This window comes from Oncorhynchus gorbuscha, linkage group LG09 (genome assembly GCF_021184085.1).
Source record: "Oncorhynchus gorbuscha isolate QuinsamMale2020 ecotype Even-year linkage group LG09, OgorEven_v1.0, whole genome shotgun sequence".
Classification (NCBI taxonomy): domain Eukaryota; kingdom Metazoa; phylum Chordata; class Actinopteri; order Salmoniformes; family Salmonidae; genus Oncorhynchus; species Oncorhynchus gorbuscha.
In genome coordinates, this window is record NC_060181.1 from 9731720 (window position 1) to 9749219 (window position 17500).

At 46.7% G+C, this 17500-nt stretch overlaps 1 protein-coding gene across 1 annotated transcript in view; it reads right to left on the bottom strand.

Annotated features, from left to right (window-relative positions):
• Positions 1-17500, bottom strand: part of LOC124043145 (gamma-aminobutyric acid type B receptor subunit 1-like) — a 438637-nt gene that overhangs the window by 374698 nt on the left and 46439 nt on the right. The window lies entirely within an intron of this gene.

A 17500-nucleotide genomic window follows, 5' to 3' on the forward strand; every position in this document is an offset into this window, starting at 1 on the left:
CACACACAATCTCACACACAATCTCTCTCTCACACACACACCTTGCAATACAACACAGTTAGGCCATTTACCTGAATGCGATAATGCTAGCTGATTTAACATTGTAGGCTAGCTTCACACTGTTGCTGTATAGGCCCAGCAGATGTAACAGGATGTGATTGTCATTGGAGTGATGTCACTGCTGCCATCCGCATCATAGCATATTTTTCTCTCATACATCTGAATGTGGGTATTCCATCTGCTGTGGTTATGTTGTCAGTGTTAGCTGATTAACGGTGTGGCATAACAGTGTAGCTGGAAAACTAGCTATAGGTTTTTTGTCTACTAGATAACAGCCTGTGTCCTCTCAACAGGCCACATAGCATCATGTTTCTCACAGATAAACTATAATCCAGAATTTAGATTATGTTTCTATGATTTCGCATACAGTGTTGTGCTGTGGGTATTCCGTCTGTTCTGCTGTGTTGTAACTATCTCTCTATACCCCATCTCCCTGAGGAAGTGTGTGTGTGTGTGTGTGTATGCCTGTATTTGTTTTCCTACACTATTAGTACCACAACGTCCTAATAATTCAACTTAATACTGTTAAAAGGTAGGAAAACAATAACTTATTTGAAACAGCAGGACTTTTTTTTTCAGGTCCTGAATTTGTTCAAATGCTATTTTAAGCTTAAGGGTTCGGTTTAGGGGTTTAGGGTTAGGGCTATGTTTAGGGTTAGAGTTTTGGGGTTTAGGGTTTGGAGGTTTAGGGTTAGGGTTATGTTTAGGGTTAGGGAAAATAGGATTTTTATTAGGCAAAAAAATATACACTACAAAAAGTCCAGAAATGTCCCCAAAACACAGCTGTGAGCAGTGGTGGAAAAAGTACCAAATTGTCATAGTTGAGTCAAACCTTAATGTGAGGCTCCCGAGTGGCGCAGCGGTCTGAGGCACTGCATCGCAGTGCATCACTACAGACCCTGGTTCAATTCCAGAATGTATCACAACCACCCGTGCTGGTTGGTCATTGGGCGGTGCACAAATGGCCCAGCGTCGTCCGGGTTTGGCCAGGGTAGGCCGTCATTGTAAATAAGAATGTTTTTTTAACTGACTTACCAAGTTAAATAAATAAATAGAACATTTATTTTTATTTAATCTTTATTTAACTAGGCAAGTCAGTTAAGAACTAATTCTTATTTACAATGACGACCTTGGAACAGTGGGTTAACTTTGTCAGCTCGGGGATTCGATCTAGCAAAAATGACTTTAGTAAAAGTGAAAGTCACCCAGTAAAATACTACTTGAGTAAAAGTCTAAAAGTATTTCGTTGTAAATATACTTAAGTATCAGGAGTAAATGTAATTGACAATATATACTTAAGTATAAAAAAAAGTTGAAATAATTGTACATTCTTTAAATGAAGCAAACTAGACTGCACAACATTCAGACATCATTTACAAACAAAGCATGTGTTTAGTGAGTCCTCCAGATCAGAGGCAGTAGGGAAGACCAGGGATGTTCTCTGTTTAGTGAGTCCTCCAGATCAGAGGCAGTAGGGAAGACCAGGGATGTTCTCTGTTTAGTGAGTCCTCCAGATCAGAGGCAGTAGGGATGACCAGGGATGTTCTCTGTTTAGTGAGTCCTCCAGATCAGAGGCAGTAGGGATGACCAGGGATGTTCTCTGTTTAGTGAGTCCTCCAGATCAGAGGCAGTAGGGATGACCAGGGATGTTCTCTGTTTAGTGAGTCCTCCAGATCAGAGGCAGTAGGGATGACCAGGGATGTTCTCTGTTTAGTGAGTCCTCCAGATCAGAGGCAGTACGGATGACCAGGGATGTACTCTGTTTAGTGAGTCCTCCAGATCAGAGGCAGTAGGGATGACCAGGGATGTTCTCTGTTAGTGAGTCCTCCAGATCATAGGCAGTAGGGATGTTCTCTGTTTAGTGAGTCCTCCAGATCAGAGGCAGTAGGGAAGACCAGGGATGTTCTCTGTTTAGTGAGTCCTCCAGATCATAGGCAGTAGGGATGTTCTCTGTTTAGTGAGTCCTCCAGATCAGAGGCAGTAGGGAAGACCAGGGATGTTCTCTGTTTAGTGAGTCCTCCAGATCAGAGGCAGTAGGGAAGACCAGGGATGTTCTCTGTTTAGTGAGTCCTCCAGATCAGAAGCAGTAGGGATGACCAGGGATGTTCTCTATTTAGTGAGTCCTCCAGATCAGAGGCAGTAGGGAAGACCAGGGATGTTCTCTGTTTAGTGAGTCCTCCAGATCAGAGGCAGTAGGGAAGACCAGGGATGTTCTCTGTTTAGTGAGTCCTCCAGATCAGAGGCAGTAGGGATGACCAGGGATGTTCTCTATTTAGTGAGTCCTCCAGATCAGAGGCAGTAGGGAAGACCAGGGATTCTCTTCTCTGTTTAGTGAGTCCTCCAGATCAGAGGCAGTAGGGAAGACCAGGGATGTTCTCTGTTTAGTGAGTCCTCCAGATCAGAGGCAGTAGGGATGACCAGGGATGTTCTCTATTTAGTGAGTCCTCCAGATCAGAGGCAGTAGGGAAGACCAGGGATGTTCTCTGTTTAGTGAGTCCTCCAGATCAGAGGCAGTAGGGAAGATCAGGGATGTTCTCTGTTTAGTGAGTCCTCCAGATCAGAGGCAGTAGGGAAGACCAGGGATGTTCTCTGTTTAGTGAGTCCTCCAGATCAGAGGCAGTAGGGAAGACCAGGGATGTTCTCTGTTTAGTGAGTCCTCCAGATCAGAGGCAGTAGGGATGACCAGGGATGTTCTCTATTTAGTGAGTCCTCCAGATCAGAGGCAGTAGGGAAGACCAGGGATGTTCTCTGTTTAGTGAGTCCTCCAGATCAGAGGCAGTAGGGAAGACCAGGGATGTTCTCTGTTTAGTGAGTCCTCCAGATCAGAGGCAGTAGGGATGACCAGGGATGTTCTCTATTTAAATGAGTCCTCCAGATCAGAGGCAGTAGGGAAGACCAGGGATGTTCTCTGTTTAGTGAGTCCTCCAGATCAGAGGCAGTAGGGAAGACCAGGGATGTTCTCTGTTTAGTGAGTCCTCCAGATCAGAGGCAGTTTTAGGGATGTTCTCTATTTAGTGAGTCCTCCAGATCAGAGGCAGTAGGGAAGACCAGGGATGTTCTCTGTTTAGTGAGTCCTCCAGATCAGAGGCAGTAGGGAAGACCAGGGATGTTCTCTGTTTAGTGAGTCCTCCAGATCAGAGGCAGTAGGGATGACCAGGGATGTTCTCTATTTAGTGAGTCCTCCAGATCAGAGGCAGTAGGGAAGACCAGGGATGTTCTCTGTTTAGTGAGTCCTCCAGATCAGAGGCAGTAGGGAAGACCAGGGATGTTCTCTGTTTAGTGAGTCCTCCAGATCAGAGGCAGTAGGGATGACCAGGGATGTTCTCTATTTAGTGAGTCCTCCAGATCAGAGGCAGTAGGGAAGACCAGGGATGTTCTCTGTTTAGTGAGTCCTCCAGATCAGAGGCTAGGGAAGACCAGGGATGTTCTCTGTTTAGTGAGTCCTCAGATCAGACAAGGGATGACATGGATGTTCTCTATTTAGTGAGTCCTCCAGATCAGAGGCAGTAGGGAAGACCAGGGATGTTCTCTGTTTAGTGAGTCCTCCAGATCAGAGGCAGTAGGGAAGACCAGGGATGTTCTCTGTTTAGTGAGTCCTCCAGATCAGAGGCAGTAGGGATGACCAGGGATGTTCTCTGTTTAGTGAGTCCTCCAGATCAGAGGCAGTAGGGATGACCAGGGATGTTCTCTGTTTAGTGAGTCCTCCAGATCAGAGGCAGTAGGGATGACCAGGGATGTTCTCTGTTTAGTGAGTCCTCCAGATCAGAGGCAGTAGGGATGACCAGGGATGTTCTCTGTTTAGTGAGTCCTCCAGATCAGAGGCAGTACGGATGACCAGGGATGTACTCTGTTTAGTGAGTCCTCCAGATCAGAGGCAGTAGGGATGACCAGGGATGTTCTCTGTTTAGTGAGTCCTCCAGATCATAGGCAGTAGGGATGTTCTCTGTTTAGTGAGTCCTCCAGATCAGAGGCAGTAGGGAAGACCAGGGATGTTCTCTGTTTAGTGAGTCCTCCAGATCATAGGCAGTAGGGATGTTCTCTGTTTAGTGAGTCCTCCAGATCAGAGGCAGTAGGGAAGACCAGGGATGTTCTCTGTTTAGTGAGTCCTCCAGATCAGAGGCAGTAGGGAAGACCAGGGATGTTCTCTGTTTAGTGAGTCCTCCAGATCAGAAGCAGTAGGGATGACCAGGGATGTTCTCTATTTAGTGAGTCCTCCAGATCAGAGGCAGTAGGGAAGACCAGGGATGTTCTCTGTTTAGTGAGTCCTCCAGATCAGAGGCAGTAGGGAAGACCAGGGATGTTCTCTGTTTAGTGAGTCCTCCAGATCAGAGGCAGTAGGGATGACCAGGGATGTTCTCTATTTAGTGAGTCCTCCAGATCAGAGGCAGTAGGGAAGACCAGGGATGTTCTCTGTTTAGTGAGTCCTCCAGATCAGAGGCAGTAGGGAAGACCAGGGATGTTCTCTGTTTAGTGAGTCCTCCAGATCAGAGGCAGTAGGGATGACCAGGGATGTTCTCTATTTAGTGAGTCCTCCAGATCAGAGGCAGTAGGGAAGACCAGGGATGTTCTCTGTTTAGTGAGTCCTCCAGATCAGAGGCAGTAGGGAAGATCAGGGATGTTCTCTGTTTAGTGAGTCCTCCAGATCAGAGGCAGTAGGGAAGACCAGGGATGTTCTCTGTTTAGTGAGTCCTCCAGATCAGAGGCAGTAGGGAAGACCAGGGATGTTCTCTGTTTAGTGAGTCCTCCAGATCAGAGGCAGTAGGGATGACCAGGGATGTTCTCTATTTAGTGAGTCCTCCAGATCAGAGGCAGTAGGGAAGACCAGGGATGTTCTCTGTTTAGTGAGTCCTCCAGATCAGAGGCAGTAGGGAAGACCAGGGATGTTCTCTGTTTAGTGAGTCCTCCAGATCAGAGGCAGTAGGGATGACCAGGGATGTTCTCTATTTAGTGAGTCCTCCAGATCAGAGGCAGTAGGGAAGACCAGGGATGTTCTCTGTTTAGTGAGTCCTCCAGATCAGAGGCAGTAGGGAAGACCAGGGATGTTCTCTGTTTAGTGAGTCCTCCAGATCAGAGGCAGTAGGGGTGACCAGGGATGTTCTCTATTTAGTGAGTCCTCCAGATCAGAGGCAGTAGGGAAGACCAGGGATGTTCTCTGTTTAGTGAGTCCTCCAGATCAGAGGCAGTAGGGAAGACCAGGGATGTTCTCTGTTTAGTGAGTCCTCCAGATCAGAGGCAGTAGGGATGACCAGGGATGTTCTCTATTTAGTGAGTCCTCCAGATCAGAGGCAGTAGGGAAGACCAGGGATGTTCTCTGTTTAGTGAGTCCTCCAGATCAGAGGCAGTAGGGAAGACCAGGGATGTTCTCTGTTTAGTGAGTCCTCCAGATCAGAGGCAGTAGGGATGACCAGGGATGTTCTCTATTTAGTGAGTCCTCCAGATCAGAGGCAGTAGGGAAGACCAGGGATGTTCTCTGTTTAGTGAGTCCTCCAGATCAGAGGCAGTAGGGAAGACCAGGGATGTTCTCTGTTTAGTGAGTCCTCCAGATCAGAGGCAGTAGGGATGACCAGGGATGTTCTCTATTTAGTGAGTCCTCCAGATCAGAGGCAGTAGGGAAGACCAGGGATGTTCTCTGTTTAGTGAGTCCTCCAGATCAGAGGCAGTAGGGAAGACCAGGGATGTTCTCTGTTTAGTGAGTCCTCCAGATCAGAGGCAGTAGGGAAGACCAGGGATGTTCTCTGTTTAGTGAGTCCTCCAGATCAGAGGCAGTAGGGATGACCAGGGATGTTCTCTGTTTAGTGAGTCCTCCAGATCAGAGGCAGTAGGGAAGACCAGGGATGTTCTCTGTTTAGTGAGTCCTCCAGATCAGAGGCAGTAGGGAAGACCAGGGATGTTCTCTGTTTAGTGAGTCCTCCAGATCAGAGGCAGTAGGAATGACCAGGGATGTTCTCTGTTTAGTGAGTCCTCCAGATCAGAGGCAGTAGGGAAGACCAGGGATGTTCTCTGTTTAGTGAGTCCTCCAGATCAGAGGCAGTAGGGAAGACCAGGGATGTTCTCTGTTTAGTGAGTCCTCCAGATCAGAGGCAGTAGGGAAGACCAGGGATGTTCTCTGTTTAGTGAGTCCTCCAGATCAGAGGCAGTAGGGATGACCAGGGATGTTCTCTGTTTAGTGAGTCCTCCAGTTCAGAGGCAGTAGGGATGTTCTCCTGATAAGTGAATGATAGAGGAATTCTAAATTCCTTAATGATTTAATTGCCAAAACCAATTTCGCACTCGTTTCTAATTCATTAATGATGTGTAAGTTCATTAATTATGCATGAAGTAGATCGAGACCAGTCTTAAAAGCCAGGTAAGAGCGTTTAATTCCAGAGAGTACTGACCCCAAATACAAAGAACATTACATTTTAAAAAGAAAGGGAACATAAAATGACGTCATCAGTTTCACACCCTCTCCCATCCTCACAATAGCGTAGTATTCAGTCCTAGAGATGTTTTACTCCCCTCATAAAACTACATTCCAACCTGTCTAAAAGATATACTTCTCTCCACTAATGGAATCCAACCAAAACATTCTTATCTTTTTGAAAAGCCATAGCATCGCTCCCCTTTAACTATCCAAGAGACACAGACAATTAATTCGTTCTGCTTATATTTTCAGTAACAGCTTAACCAATAACTTTTACTTTTCATACCATAACATAACAGTATTAGAATAAATGGTTCTAATCAATAATGTATACATAATTAATCATCTTAACTACAATTTCCTCTAGCAGTGAATTAGACCATTTTTCTGTCTTGTTAAAAACACTCAACATGTAACGAGTACTTTTGGGTGTCATGTAAAAAGTACATTATTTTATTTAGGAATGTAGTAAAAGAATAGAAATAGTATAGTAAAGTACTTTACACCACTCTCTGTCTGTGTGTGCGCGTCTGTCTGTCTGTCTGTCTGTCTGTCTGTCTGTCTGTGTGCGTGCGCGCGAGTGTGTCTGTCTGTGCGCGTGTCTGTCTGTCTGTCTGTCTGTGTGCGTGCGCGCGAGTGTGTCTGTCTGTGCGCGTGTCTGTCTGTCTGTCTGTCTGTGCGTGCGCGCGTGTGTCTGTCTGTGCGCGTGTCTGTCTGTCTGTCTGTCTGTGTGTGCGTGCGTGTGTCTGTCTGTGCGCGTGTCTGTCTGTCTGTCTGTCTGTGTGTGCGTGCGCGCGTCGTGTCTGTCTGTGCGCGTCTGTCTGTCTGTATGTGCGTGCGCGCGAGTGTGTCTGTCTGTGCGCGTGTCTGTGCGCGTGTCTGTCTGTCTGTCTGTCTGTCTGTCTGTCTGTCTGTCTGTCTGTCTGTCTGTCTGTCTGTCTGTCTGTCTGTCTGTCTGTCTGTCTGTCTGTCTGTCTGTCTGTCTGTCTGTGTGTGTGTGTGTGTGTGTGTGTGTGTGCGTATGTATGTGTGTCTGCGCGTGTGTCTGTGCCTGTGTTGTGCGTGTTCGTGTGTGCAGCTCCCTTGAGGACGGTTGCATCTGGAACCTGTGATTACGGCCTGGGTTCACCCACAGTATCACCTGCTAATTACACCATCCCAACACCCCCTCAGTCAGAGCACACACACACACACACACACACACACACACACACACCCGTCCCATCCTTTGGAACCAGAGGGCAGGTAAGATCACTGGACGTGACTCCAATCACAAACACTGGGGGTTTATGTGTTATATAATATGTACTAGGTTGGAATATTTTTCCAGTATTTTACAACATGTTCTATCCTGAGAATAAATGCCTTTTCTCCCAGGGAACCCTGGTATTCCCCGCCAAAACTGGAAGCGTCATTTAAAAATCATTATAAAGAATTTAAATATGTCTGGATTTGATTAGAGCTTTGATCTAAAATTCAAGCCTGATGCTACCTGAGCCTGATGCTACCTGAGCCTGATGCTACCTGAGCCTGATGCTACCTGAGCCTGATGCTACCTGAGCCTGATGCTACCTGAGCCTGATGCTACCTGAGCCTGATGCTACCTGAGCCTGATGCTACCTGAGCCTGATGCTACCTGAGCCTGATGCTACCTGAGCCTGATGCTACCTGAGCCTGATGCTACCTGAGCCTGATGCTACCTGAGCCTGATGCTACCTGAGCCTGATGCTACCTACCTGAGCCTGATGCTACCTGAGCCTGATGCTACCTGAGCCTGATGCTACCTGAGCCTGATGCTACCTGAGCCTGATGCTACCTGAGCCTGATGCTACCTGAGCCTGATGCTACCTGAGCCTGATGCTACCTGAGCCTGATGCTACCTGAGCCTGATGCTACCTGAGCCTGATGCTACCTGAGCCTGATGCTACCTGAGCCTGATGCTACCTGAGCCTGATGCTACCTGATTTACCATCGTTATGTTTGGAGGAAAAAGGGGGAGGCTTGCAAGCCGAAGAACACCATCCCAACCGTGAAGCACGGGGGGGTGGCAGCATCATGCTGTGGGAGTGCTTTGCAAATTTGCAAATAAATTCATTAAAAATCCTAAAATGTGATTTTCTGGGAAAAAAATCTAATTTTGTCTGTCATAGTTGAAGTGTACCTATGATGAAAATTACAGGCCTCTCATCTTTTTAAGTGGGAGAACTTGCACAATTGATGACTGACTAAATACTTTTTGACCCACTATAGCAACAGCATCAACTTCGGGTAGACATGCAAAGCTCAAATGAAAGGTTACCGTTTGGTTGCAGTATACTGAAATATATAGTATGAAGTATATAGTATATACTCATTAAGCATGTAGTATATTAGTATTGGTATTTGAACACAGTTTGGGTATGTGAGTATATTGATAGAATGTGTATGTCTGCTTTGATGGCAGGTTTGAAACCGATTATCAGCATGGATATTGCAGTGGAACAATACCGAAGTGTGTGGGGCCATTTGGTCAAGGAAAAGTGAGTGTAGGGGCAATATTTGTTAAATTTATGACAGGAAAGTATGGAGAATTCACTTACCCCAACCAATGAAACTATAAAACGCTTATGGTATTTTCTCAGTCCTGGTTAATACATTTAAATAATTTGTTTTTTTTCTGCAGTAAGCGTTAGGGAGAATTAACACGGAATATAGATACATTTTTTTTTTTTTACTAATGAGGGTTTCCATCAACAACAAACAAAAAAACATTACGGATTTATGTGATTTTATTGACCTTGATCTGTTTCTAAACCAATGAATGTCGATTCAACTCACCTTGATCTGTTTCTAAACCAATGAATGTCGATTCAACTCACCTTGATCTGTTTCTAAACCAATGAATGTCAAACCAATGAATGTCGATTCAACTCACCTTGATCTGTTTCTAAACTCAATCTGTTTCTAAACCAATGAATGTCGATTCAACTCACCTTGATCTGTTTCTAAACCAATGAATGTCGATTCAACTCACCTTGATCCGTTTCTAAACCAATGAATGTCGATTCAACTCACCTTGATCTGTTTCTAAACCAATGAATGTCGATTCAACTCACCTTGATCTGTTTCTAAACCAATGAATGTCGATTCAACTCACCTTGATCTGTTTCTAAACCAATGAATGTCGATTCAACTCACCTTGATCTGTTTCTAAACCAATGAATGTCGATTCAACTCACCTTGATCTGTTTCTAAACCAATGAATGTCGATTCAACTCACCTTGATCTGTTTCTAAACCAATGAATGTCGATTCAACTCACCTTGATCTGTTTCTAAACCAATGAATGTCGATTCAACTCACCTTGATCTGTTTCTAAACCAACTCAATCTGTTTCTAAAACCAATGAATGTCGATTCAACTCACCTTGATCTGTTTCTAAACCAATGAATGTCGATTCAACTCACCTTGATCTGTTTCTAAACCAATGAATGTCGATTCAACTCACCTTGATCCGTTTCTAAACCAATGAATGTCGATTCAACTCACCTTGATCCGTTTCTAAACCAATGAATGTCGATTCAACTCACCTTGATCCGTTTCTAAACCAATGAATGTCGATTCAACTCGTTGATAGCTAAACACTGATCCTGTAGAGGTTAATCGTGTAATAATGTGAATATAATATAATAATAGAGGTTTAAAGTATTAGTGCAGTAGTAGTGTAAAATAGTTGTGTAAAGTAGTAGAGTAGTAGTGTAAAGTAGTAGAGTAGTAGAGTAAAGTAGTAGTAGCATGACAATGACACCAGCCATACTACTCGTACTGTGCGTGATTTCCTGCAAGACCAGCGAAGAGCCCATTGAGCACGTCTGGGACCTGATGGATTGGAGGGTGAGGGCTAGAGCCATTCTCCCCAGAAATATCCGGGAAATTGCAGGTGCCTTGGTGGAAGACTGGGGTAACATCTCACAGCAAGAACTGGCAAATCTGGTGCAGTCCATGAGGAGGAGATGCAGCTGGTGGCCACAACAGATACTGAATGTTACTTTTGATTTTGACCCCCTTTGTTCAGGGACACATTATTCCATTTATGTTAGTCACATGTCTGTGGAACTTGTTCAGTTTACGTCTCAGTTATTGAATATTGTTATGTTCATACAAATATTTATTTTTGCTGAAAATAAACGCAGTTGACAGTGAGAGGACGTTTCTTCTTTTTTGTTGCAAAGTTTATGCTAATGAGTACATTTTTTAGCACTCTAATGATGCGATACTTTAGTAATACAAGGTTAGATAATGACTAGAGTGGAGACTACCGTGCCCGCTGCATTTGGGGGGATGCTGCGATTCATGCCTTAGCATCTTTTTCAAAAGAGCAGTAATAAATCCTCTTGAAAGCAGCAGGAGAGGAAAATGGTACATAGCGGTGTATGGCCTAGATCAATAGTGGTTCATAGAGATTACAGTTTTTATGTTAAGGGAGACGTAGGAGACCAAACAATAATGGTTCATAGAGATGACAGTTTTTATGTTAAGGGAGACGTAGGGCCAAACAACTTTTTAATAGATGCCAGGGATAAAACATCACTGATCCCTTATGCTAAAGAAATGTTTTGTTTCCAATACAGGAGAATGGGGGGGTAGTAATTATTTTCTCTCTCTCTCTTTGAAATGTTTCCCGAGGCTACAGTTTTTAGGAGAGAGCAGTGAGTGAAATTCTGCAGTGTACTTAGTGTAAAGGTATCCGGATTAGGCAGTCAACTACCAAATGAAATAAGTGTCACGACTTCCGCCGAAGTCGGTCCCTCTCGTTGTTCGGCGGTCGATGTCACCGACCTTCTAGCCATCGTGTCACGCCTTGGTCTTAGTATTTTGTGTTTTCGTTATTTATTTGGTCAGGCCAGGGTGTGACATGGGTTTATTTTGTGGTGTGTTTTTGTATTGGGGTTTAGTAGGTATTGTGATTGTGGTTGAGTAGGGTTGTCTAGCATAGTCTATGGCTGCCTGAGGCGGTTCTCAATCAGAGTCATGTGATTCTCGTTGTCTCTGATCGGGAACCATATTTAGGTAGCCTGGGATTCACTGTGTGTTTGTGGGTGATTGTTCCTGTTTCTGTGTTTGTTGTCACAAGATAGGCTGTATAGGTTTTCGTGTTTCGTTTGTTGTTTTGTATATTATTGTTATTTCATGTATAGTATAATTTTCATTAAAGAACATGAGTAACCACTACGCCACATTTTGGTCCGCTCCTCTTTCAACAGACGAACGCCGTTACAGAATCACCCACCACACCCGGACCAAGCGGCGTGTCAACAGGCAGCGACAGCAGAAGCAGCGAAAGGAGGAACGGACATGGGAAGATGAATTGTTCAGAGAAGGACCCTGGGATCAGCCTGGAGAATATCGCCGCCCCAAAGAAGAACTGGAGGCTGCGAGAGCTGAGAGGCGCTGGTATGAGGAGAAGCAACAGCGGCAGCAGGAGCAACAATATCGGGACTACACTACTTGGGAGGAAATAGACAGGTGGGCGGTCGACCCAGGGAGAGTGCCGGAGCCCACCTGGGATTCGCTGGAGCAGTGCGAAGAGGGTTATAGGAGAATGGAGTTTAAGAGACAAGCACGGCGGTGCAGAAGGAAGCCCGAGAGTCAGCCCCAAAAATGTATTGGGGGGGGCTCAGGGAGAGTGTGGCAGAGTCAGGAGTCAGACCTGAACCAACTCTCCCTGTTTATCGTGAGGAGCCAAGGAGGAGACCAGAACCAGAGCCGTTGTTAGAGGTGAGTGAAGCAGAGACTGTGAAGGAGTTAATGGGGAAAGTGGAGGAGAGAGTAATGAGGGAGTTGCTAGCTTGGTGCTTTAGGTACGATATTCGTCCGACGGAGCTTGTCGGGGATTTGATGGCACCTGGGTCAGCGCTCCATACTCGTCCTGAGGTGCGTGTTAGTCGGCTGGTGAAAATTGTGCCAGCCTTGTCATGTTTTGTCTTATATTGTCTTGTCATTTTGCTTTTCCTTCTGTTCGTTTTCCCCCTGCTGGTCTTTTTAGGTTCGTTCCCTTTTTTTCTCTCTCCCTCCCTCTCTCTCTTCTCTCTATCGTTCCGTTCCTGCTCCCAGCTGTTCCTATTCCCCTAATCAATCATTTAGTCTTTCCACTCCTGTTCCCTATCTTTTCCCCTGATTAGAGTCCCTATTTCTCCCCTTGTTTTCCGTTTCTGTCCTGTCGGATCCTTGTATATTGTTCACCGTGCTGTGTCTTTGTCTCGCCCTGTCGTGTCGTGTTTCCCTCAGATGCTGCGTGGTGAGCAGGTGTCTGAGTCTGCTACGGTCAGTGCCTTCCCGAGGCAACCTACAGTTTATGGTCGAGTCTCCAGTCTGTCCTCGTCATTACGAGTGGAATTGTTTTTTATGCTTTGTTTACCGCTCCGATTTGTCTAGGAGTATTGCATATTTCCTTTACTGGAATAAAGACTCTGTTTTCGCCAAGTCGCTTTTGGGTCCTCATTCACCTGCATAACAAGCCTCACACTAGGCCTCCTGTGTACCTACCTAGCCTTGCACGTCCTGTGCCAGCCCTGCTCTCAGGCTCTCCAGTACACCTTCACGGTCCGGTCCATCCTGTGCCACCTTCACACACCAGTCCTCCGGTGGCAGCTCCCCGCACCAGGCTTCCTGTGCGTGTCCTCGGTCTAGTACCACCAGTTCCAGCACCATGCACCAGGCCTTCAGTGCGCCTCGCCTGTTCAGCGCAGCCAGAGCCTCCCGCCTGTTCAGCGCAGCCAGCGCTTTCCTCCTCTCCTGCGCCGCCGGAGTCTCCCGCATGTTCAGCGCTGCCAGAGCTGCCAGCCTGCATGGAGCAGCCAGAGCTGCCAGCCTGCATGGAGCAGCCAGAGCTGCCAGTCAGCCAGACTCTTCCAGATCTGCCAGTCAGCCAGACTCTTCCAGATCTGCCAGTCAGCCAGACTCTTCCAGATCTGCCAGTCAGCCAGACTCTTCCAGATCTGCCAGTCAGCCAGACTCTTCCAGATCTGCCAGTCAACCAGACTCTTCCAGATCTGCCAGTCAACCAGACTCTTCCAGATCTGCCAGTCAGCCAGGATCTGCCGGAGCCAATTACCTGCCTGAGCTTCCTCTCAGTGCCGAGCTTCCCCTCAGTCCCGAGCTTCCCCTCAGTCCCGAGCTTCCCCTCAGTCCCGAGCTTCCCCTCAGTCCCGAGCTTCCCCTCAGTCCCGAGCTTCTACCTCAGTCCCGAGAGGCCCCTCAGTCCAGTGGGGTCCTTGGTGAGGGTTATTAGGCCTAGGTTGGCGGCAAGGGTCGCCAATCAAAGGACGCGTTACAGGGGGACTAAGACTTGGTTGGAGTGGGGTCCATGTCCCGAGCCGGAGCTGCCACCGTGGACAGACGCCCACCCGGACCCTCACCTATGGGTTTTGGCACCTTGGGGGGGGGGGGGTTCTGTCACGCCTTGGTCTTAGTATTTTGTGTTTTCGTTATTTATTTGGTCAGGCCAGGGTGTGATATGTGTTTATTTTGTGGTGTGTTTTTGTATTGGGGTTTAGTAGGTATTGTGATTGTGGTTGAGTAGGGTTGTCTAGCATAGTCTATGGCTGCCTGAGGCGGTTCTCAATCAGAGTCAGGTGATTCTCGTTGTCTCTGATCGGGAACCATATTTAGGTAGCCTGGGATTCACTGTGTGTTTGTGGGTGATTGTTCCTGTTTCTGTGTTTGTTGTCACAAGATAGGCTGTATAGGTTTTCGTGTTTCGTTTGTTGTTTTGTATATTATTGTTATTTCATGTATAGTATAATTTTCATTAAAGAACATGAGTAACCACCACGCCACATTTTGGTCCGCTCCTCTTTCAACAGACGAACGCCGTTACACATCGCTGATCCATTTTTCACTTTCCATTTGTTTTGTCTTGTCTTCCTTCACACCTGGTTCCAATCCCATCAATTACCTGTTGTGTATTTAACCCTCTGTTTCCCCTCATGTCCTTGTCGGTGATTGTTTGTTGTATCTGTTGGTGATTGTTGCATGTGTTGGTTCGTTATGTTCTGGTAACGGGTTTTGCACCCTCTTATTTGTATATTTTGATTTTCTGAGTTTTTGGAATGTTTATTAAACTGCTCCGTTTATACCAAGTTCTCCTGCGCCTGACTTCCCTGCCACCAACACACACCCATTACAATAAGGCCTGGCCATTTCTGGTTGTTTTTACATTATTTATTTTTATTTTACCTTTATTTAACTAGGCAAGTCAGTTTGTATAAGAGCACATAACAGGGTGTACAACAGTAAATAACAGGGTATATAACATTGTATTAAACAGGGTGTTAATAGAGTATATAACAGGGTGTATAACACTACATAAAACATATATAACATATATAACATTGTATTACAACAGTAAATAACAGGGTATATAACAGTAAACAGGGTGTATAACTAAATGTAACAGGGTATTTAACGGTATAGATCAAAGTATATAACAAGATGTATAACAGGGTATATAAGACAGTATATAACAGGGTGTATAACAGAGTATATAACAGGGTATATAACAGTGTGTATAACAGGGTGTATAAAAGGGTACGTAACATGGTGTATAACAGCATATGAACAGAGTATATAACAGGGTATATAACAGGGTGTATAACAGGGTGTATAACAAGGTTTGTAACAGGGTGTGTAACAGGGTGTATAACAGGGTAGGTAACAGGGTAGGTAACATGGTATATAACAGGGTGTGTAACAGGGTGTGTAACAGGGTGTGTAACAGGGTGTATAACAGGGTGTATAACAGGGTTTATAACAGGGTGTGTAACAGGGGGTGTAACAGGGGGTGTAACAGGGGGTGTAACAGGGGGTGTAACATGGTATATAGCAGGGTGTATAACAGGGTGTATAACAGGGTGTATAACAGTATATAACAGTATATAACAGGGTGTATAACAGTATATAACATGGTATATAACAGGGTGTATAACAGGGTGTATAACAGTATATAACATGGTATATAACAGGGTGTGTAACAGTATATAACAGGGTGTATAACAGGGTGTATAACAGGGTGTATAACAGGGTGTATAACAGGGTGTGTAACAGGGTGTGTAACAGTATATAACAGGGTGTATAACATGGTATATAACAGGGTGTATAACAGGGTGTATAACAGTATATAACAGGGTGTATAACAGTATATAACATGGTATATAACAGGGTGTATAACAGGGTGTATAACAGTATATAACAGGGTGTATAACATGGTATATAACAGGGTGTGTAACAGGGGGTATAACAGTATATAACAGGGTGTCACACCCTGACCATAGAGAGCTGTTTATACTCTATTGGTTTGGGCGTGATATTGACTAGGGTGGGTCATCTAGGTGATTAATGGTTTATGTTGGCCTGGAATGGTTCCCAATCAGAGACAGCTGTTTAGCGTTGTCTCTGATTGGGGATCATATTTAGGCAGCCATTTCCTTATTTGTGATTTGTGGGATCTTGACTATGTCTACAGTTAGTTGACTGTGTGCACACCAGTAGCTTCACGTTTCGTTTGTGCTTGTTTGTTCTGTGAGGTGAGTTTCTATTAATTAAAATATGTGGAACTCCACACTGCGCCTTGGTCTACCCATTTCAACGAGCGTGACAGAAGATCCCACCACAACTGGAACAAGCAGCGTGCTCGGGAGGAGATGGCATCCTGGTCTATAGAGGAGGTTGAGGAAAGAATAGCCTGGACTTGGGAGGAAGTATTGGAGAGGTATGAAAGCCTGCCGGGGAAGCAGACGGATGCTGCGAACGAGGATCAATGGGCGACTCCGGGGTTCACAACCAAGACGCAAGCACGAGAGGTAGCCCCAAATCCTTTCTGGGCGGGGGCATACGGGGTGGTTGGCGGAGCCAGTTTCCAGACCAGAGCCAACTCCCCTCACTCGCTTTAAGGAGCGGGGGACTGTTCAGGCACCATGTTATGCAGTGATACGCACTGTGTTTCCAGTGCGCCTTCACAGCCCAGTGCGTCCTGTTCCAGCGCCCTGCACTTGCCAGGCTAAAGTGAGCATCCAGCCAGGACAGGTTGTGCCAGCTCTATGCTCCAGGCCTCCACCGTCCAGTATGTCCAGTGCCTCCTCCCCGCACTCGCCCTGAGGTACGTGTCAACAGCCTGGTGCAGGAACCTCCTGCGACGGTCGGTGGTCCAGGAACCTCCTGAGACGGTCCAGGAACCTCCAGCGATGGTCGGCGGTCCAGGAACCTCCTGAGACGGTCCAGGAACCTCCAGCGACGGTCGGCGGTCCAGGAACCTCCAGCGACGGTCGGCGGTCCAGGAACCTCCAGCGACGGTCGGCGGTCCAGGAACCTCCAGCGACGGTCGGCGGTCCAGGAAACTCCAGCGACGGTCGGCGGTCCAGGAACCTCCAGCGACGGTCGGCGGTCCAGGAACCTCCAGCGACGGTCGGCGGTCCAGGAACCTCCAGCGACGGTCGGCGGTCCAGGAACCTCCAGCGACGGTCGGCGGTCCAGAGTCTCCAGCGACGGTCGGCGGTCCAGAGCCTCCAGTGACGGTCGGCGGTCCAGAGTCTCCAGCGACGGTCGGCGGTCCAGAGCCTCCAGTGACGGTCGGCGGTCCAGAGCCTCCAGTGACGGTCGGCGGTCCAGAGCCTCCAGTGACGGTCGGCGGTCCAGAGCCTCCAGTGACGGTCGGCGGTCCAGAAACCTCCTGAGACGGTCTGCAGTCCAGAGCCTTCAGCAGGGGTTCTCAATTCAGAGCCTCCAGCGAGGACACACGGTCCGGTTCCTCCTGCGACAATCCCCGCACCAGAGCCGCCATGGAGGAAGACCTCGCATCTGCGAGCGGAGTGGGTACTTCGCCCCGCACCGAAGCCGCCCCCCGACGGTGAACAGCTGATAAGCAGCTGTTTATCTTTCTCTCTGATTGGGGATCATATTTAGGCAGCCTTATTTGTGATTTGTGGGATCTTGACTATGTCTACAGTTAGTTGCCTGTGTGCACACTAGTAGCTTCACGTTTCGTTTTTGCTTCTTTGCTTTG